The sequence below is a fragment of the Suncus etruscus genome, chromosome 12 (assembly GCF_024139225.1).
Source record: "Suncus etruscus isolate mSunEtr1 chromosome 12, mSunEtr1.pri.cur, whole genome shotgun sequence".
Taxonomy (NCBI): Eukaryota; Metazoa; Chordata; class Mammalia; order Eulipotyphla; family Soricidae; genus Suncus; species Suncus etruscus.
The window spans coordinates 45,907,093-45,913,569 of NC_064859.1; the positions used below are offsets into that span (position 1 = coordinate 45,907,093).

The 6,477-nt window shown below is 34.4% G+C and overlaps 1 non-coding gene and 1 pseudogene across 1 annotated transcript; both read left to right on the forward strand.

Moving 5' to 3' along the window:
• The window catches only part of LOC126024534 (small integral membrane protein 8-like), a 1,114,930-nt pseudogene that overhangs the window by 355,579 nt on the left and 752,874 nt on the right, over positions 1-6,477 (forward strand).
• Positions 3,339-3,496, forward strand: LOC126024947 (U1 spliceosomal RNA). Its single transcript, XR_007501017.1, has one exon. It is a non-coding gene; the product is annotated as a U1 spliceosomal RNA (small nuclear RNA).

Here is a 6,477-nt window from a genome sequence, read left to right on the forward strand (position 1 = left end):
TGGCTTGTGGTAGATGGCCTTAACTATATTGAGAAAGGTTCCTTCCATTCTAATCTTGCTGAGAGTTTTGATCAAGAATGGGTGTTGGACCTTATCAAATGCTTTCTTGGCATTTATTGATATGATCATGTGGTTTTTATTTTTCTTGTTGATGTTGTGTATTATGTTGATAGATTTACGGATGTTAAACCATCCTTGCATTCCTGGGATGAAACCAACTTGATCATAGTGGATGATCTTCTTAATGAGTCATTGAATCCTATTTGACAGGATTTTGTTGAGGATCTTTGCATCTGCATTTATCAGCGATATTGGTCTGTAAGTTTCTTTTTTCATAGCATCTCTATCTGGTTTAGGTATCAAGGTGATGTTGGCTTCATAAAAGCTATTTGGAAGTGTTTCCATTTGTTCAATTTCATAAAAGAGTCTTGCCAGTATTGGTAGTAGTTCCTCTTGGAAAGTTTGAAAGAATTCATTAGTGAATCCATCTGGGCCTGCGCTTTTGTTTTTGGGCAGACATTTGATTACCATTTTAATTTCATCAATGGTGATGGGGGTGTTTAGATATGCTACATCCTCTTCCTTCAACTGTGGAAGATTATAAGAGTCCAAGAATTTATCCATTTCTTCCAGGTTCTCATTTTTAGTGGCATAGAGTTTCTCAAAGTAGTTTCTGATTACCCTTTGAATCTCTGTCATATCAGTAGTGATCTCTCCTTTTTCATTCTGAATATGAGTTATCAAGTTTCTCTCTCTCTCTTTCTTTGTTAGGTTTGCCAGTGGTCTATCAATCTTGTTTATTTTTTCAAAGAACCAACTTCTGCTTTCGTTGATCTTTTGGATTATTTTTTGGGTTTCCACTTTGTTGATGTCTGCTCTCAGCTTTGTTATTTCCTTCTGTCTCCCTATTTTTGGGTCCTTTTATTGAGCATTTTCTAGTTCTATTAGTTGTCTCATTAAGCTACTCAGGTAAGCTCCTTCTTCCTTCCTGATGTGTGCTTGCAAAGCTATAAATTTTCCTCACAGCACTGCATTTGCTATGTCCCATAAGTTCTGATAGTTTGTGTCTTTATTGTCATTTGTTTCCAGGAACCTTTTGATTTCCTCCTTGATTTCACCTCTGACCTACTGGTTATTGAGTATAAGGCAGTTTAACTTCCAGGTGTTAAAGTTTTTCTTCTGAGTCCCTTTGGAATTCACAAATAATTTCAGAGCCTTGTGGTCAGCAAAGGTAGTCTGAAAAATTTCTATTCTCTTGATATTATGGAGGTATGTATAGCAAGGTGGCAGGCTACAAAATTAACACACAAAAATCAATGGCCTTTTTATACAACAATAGTAATAAGGAAGAAATGGACATTACGAAAACAACCCCATTCACAATAGTGCCACACAAAATCAAATATCTTGGAATCAACTTGACTAAAAATGTGAAGGACCTATACAAAGAAAACTATAAAACTCTGCTCCAAGAAATAAGAGAGGACACGCAGAAATGGAAATGCATACCCTGCTCATGGATTGGCAGGATTAATATAATCAAAATGGCAATACTCCCCAAGCATTATACAGATTTAATGCTATCCCTCTAAAGATACCCATGACATTATTCAAAGAAGTGGATCAGGCACTCTTGAAATTCATTTTGAACAATAAACACCCTAGAATAGCTAAAGCAATCATTGGGAAAAAGAATATGGGAGGAATTACTTTCCCCAACTTTAAACTTTACTGCAAAGCAACAGTTATCAAAACAGCATGGTATTGGAATATGGACAGGCCCTCAGATCAGTGGAATAGGACTGAATACTCAGTAAATGTTCCCCAGACATACAATCACCTAATTTTTGATAAAGGAGCAGGAAATCCTAAATGGAGCAGGAAAAGCTTCTTCAACAAGTGGTGTTGGCACAACTGGATAGCTACTTTCAAAAAATTGAACTTAGACCCCCAGCTAACATCATGTACGAAGGTAAAATCCAAATGGATTAAAGACCTCGATATCAGACCCAAAACCATAAGATATATAGAACAGCACATAGGCAAAACACTCCAGGACATTGAGATTACAGGCATCTTCAAGGAGGAAACTGCACTCTCCAAGCAAGTGAAAGCAGAGATTAACAGATGGGAATATATTAAGCTGAGAAGCTTCTGCACCTCAAAGGAAATAGCGCCCAGGATACAAGAGCCACCCACTGAGTGGGAGAAACTATTCACCCAATACCCATCAGATAAGGGGCTAATCTCCGAAATATACAGGGCACTGACAGAACTTTACAAGAAAAAAACATCTAATCCCATCAAAAAATTGGGAAAAAAAATGAACAAACACTTTGACAAAGAAGAAATACACATGGCCAAAAGACACATGAAAAAATGTTCTACATCACTAATCATCAGGGATATGCAAATCAAAACAACGATGAGATACCACCTCACACCACAGAGAATGGCACACATCACAAAGAATGAGAATAAACAGTGTTGGCGAGGATGTGGAGAGAAAGGAACTCTTATCCACTGCTGGTGGGAATGCTATCTAGTTCAACCTTTATGGAAAGCGATATGGAGATTCCTCCAAAAACTGGAAATCGAGCTCCCATATGATCCAGCTATACCACTTCTAGGAATATGCCCTAGGAACACAAAAATACAATACAAAAACCCCTTCCTTACACCTATATTCATTGCAGCACTATTTACCATAGCAAGACTATGGTAACAACCAAGATGTCTTTCAACAGGCGATTGGCTAAGAAACTGTGGTACATATACACAATGGAATATTATGCAGCTGTCAGGAGAGATAAAGTCATGAAATTTTCCTATACATGGATGTATATGGAATCTATTATGCTGAGTGAAATAAGTCAGAGAGAGAGAGAAATACACAGAATGGTCTCACTCATCTATGTGTTTTAAGAAAAATAAAAGACATTCTTGCAATAATAATTTTCTGACACAAAAGAGAAAAGAGCTGGGAGTTCCAGCTCACCTCAGGAAGCTCACCACAAAGAGTGATGAGTTTAGTTAGAGAAATAACTACATTTTGTACTGTCCTAATAATGAGAATGTATGAGGGAAATGGAGAGCCTGTTTAGAGTACAGGCGGGGGTCGGGTGGGGAGGAGGGAGTCTTGGGACATTGGTGATGGGAATGTTGCACTGGTGATGGGTGGTGTTCTTTACATGACTGAAACCCAAACACAATCATGTATGTAATCAAGGTGTTTAAATAAAAAAAAAAGAAATAGGAATGATGGCATATAAGAGAATTTTGTATTCCAAACTTCTATATATAACCTAAATGTAGTAATGTTCAAGATAAAATATATTATACTTATCTGGCAGGGGAAATACCATGATGATGAAGGTTTTTTCCCCAGGACGAGGCTTATCCATTGCACTCCGGATGTGCTGACCCCTATGACTTCTCCAAATGTGGGAAATTTGACTGCATATTTTGTGGTACTGGACTGCGTTCACGCTCTCCCCTGAAAAAAAGAAAAATATATATATATATATATAATATATATACAGAAGCTGTTATATATACAAAAGCTTTTAATATAGATTAATTAATTAATTAATTATAATATCATTGGATTAATAATTATAGTATCATCATTCCATAGTTGACCTGACACACATTAGGTAACTTAAATGAAATTAAAAGCAAAATTAAAGTGTGATCTTCCAGTAATATATATCACTCAGTTATTAACTTCAAGAATAATGCTGAACACAAATTCAAATAAAAATATTTTCTGTATTTTGATTTTGTATTTTGATTGGGCTCCTTTTTATCTAGGCATTATTTTTACTACTGAAGATTTTAACTGCTGTTAACTTATTACCTCAATTTAGGATTTTCATACCATATATTATAAAAGTTATAAATTTTTAAAGTTTATAGTGCAAGTTTCACCTGAATCTCAGAGATGAAGACTCTAGTTGATATCACCATAATTATTATCTTTATTCATTCCTGAATGAAAAAAAAATGAATAAAACCCACTTAAAGCATAATCAGGCAATGTACAGTACAGGTAAATGATATGAATAAAACATTTAGAACTTTTCTTCTCTATATTGATAAAAATTCCTTCAATTCCCATCTTATTGAGAGTTTTTATCATGAATAGGTGCTAGACTTTGTCAAATGCTTTCTCTGCATCTCTTGTTTTTCTTTTATTTATATAGTATATTATATTGATTGACTTGCATATATTAAACCATCCTTGCATCTCTATAATGGATTCTACTTGGCTGTGCTATATATATACTGCTCAAAAAACTAGAAATTGAGCTTTCAAGTGGTCCAGCAATATCACTCCTAAGAATATACACTAGGAATTCATAAACACATCGCAGCAAAGTCCTCTGCATTTTTATATTTATGGCCACACTATGTATGATAGCCAGACTCTGAAAGCAGCCTAAGTGCCAAAAACAGATGAATAGCTAAAAAAATCGTAATATATATATATATATATACATATATATACACATATATGTATATGTATATTATATACACAATGAAATGCCATGCAGATGTTAGGAAAAATATTATAAAATTTGCTTATACATGGATGAAGATGAAGAGTATTATAGTAAGTGAAATGAATCAGAGGGAAAGGGAAAGACAAAAAATAATCTCACACAGGACTGGAGTGATGGCACAAGCTGTAAGGCATTTGCCTTGCATTCACTAACCTAGGACGAATCGCGATTCTATGCCCCAGAATTCCATAGGGTTCCCCAAGCCAGGAGCGATTTCTGAGTACATATCCAGGAATAACTCTTGAGCATCACTGGGTTTGGCCCCACTCCCAAAAAAGAAAAAAATAATAATCTCACTAATTTTGGGGATATAAAAAGAGCTAGTAAGGTAATATTCAGGGGCAATAGAGATGAGGGTCAGAAGGACAAGTCTATGGTAAGTAGTTTGCCACAGAGAGTGGAATAGTGCAGGTAAGGTAGAGAAGAAATCACTAAGTAAATGATAGTTTGAACTGAACAGAGATAAAGTGTTAGACACAATACCCCTTCATTAACAATAATGTAAACCACAATATCAAAAAGAAGAAGTGACAGGGGAGTTAAATTCCTATCCCATAGTCAGGTAGTGGGGAAGGTTCAAGGAAAAATTTAGACATTAATTGTAGAAAATGTACATGGTTAAGGATGGTGTGCATTATAAGACTGAAACCCAATCATGAACAACTTTGTAACCACAGTCTAAATAAAGTAAAATAAAATAAAATAAATTCAGCCCTTAATACTACCAAAACCAAAACCAAAAAAATATTTCTTCTCTTCATGCTGTTATTAATAAATATCATTATCATAATGAACTAATAAAAATTTTGATTCCTCATGAAGAGGTTGTGATATAGATGTACAATGAGTGGTAAAAACATGAAATTACATACTTGGTTTTAACTTGGATGAAAATTATTGCCTTCATATTAAACCAGTATAGAAGTTCAAATACTTGATAATTTCATGGATCTGTGTATATAAGAAAAAGAAAAGGGCATGGTAAGTTTCAAAAATAAATAAGCAAACAAGCATTTGATTCTGTTTTACAGAATTGAAAATGCAAAATTAGAGATATTATAGTGGCAAGAATGAGGAGATAGATGGAAAATAGTAAGGGCACTTATTATTGGAAGTCTTCTATGTGCCCTCAAGGAGGTCTCCAATGTAAATGAGGTGAATTAACTCTTACATGCAAATCATGACTGTTTACACAATAGTAAACATGTGGCTAACTAAAAAAATGAGAAATTTTTAAATTTAGAAATGGGCTTGAATGAAGGGAGGCTGATAGTAGTAGGCATAAAGTAAATTAGTTTATCTGAAATTCTACTATCTACACTATAAAAAACATGAACTTAAACAAAAAATAAAACATAAATAAGGAACTACATACGATAGAGTATACTTGTAAATTTAAAAATACATAAATAAAAAATAAAAAATTTTATTAAAATACATTTATGATTTAAAAAGCAATAAAAACATAGATATGATTTGGGGTATTTCTGATATTTGCTTGTCTATTTTTCAAAACGTTTTAAATGAAAAATACAAGACACTTTGTTTTTCTTTTTTTAATTCAGTACTCATAATCAGTAGTGTTTAATGGGCTTATGATTATATTCTAGGGGTCTCTGTTCATATAGAGTACCTGAGAACTAAAATTAGTCAGTTACCTTCGAGTTCGGTGCATTAACACTTGTTAGTACTCTGATCCTATCTAACCTTAGTGTAGTAAATCGCTAAGGCAGGCTATTTTATCCAGCAACTCTCTGGAAATGAAGGAGTTAGGTTGCCCATTTCATCTATTTTCTGCTATTGGAAAGAGGCAGCACCTGTAGCAATTCCCAGCTTATGCAGGAAAGACTCCTCCCCATTTCAGGAATAGACTTGAATCCAAGCCTAACCTTTCCCAGCATCCCCTGTCATC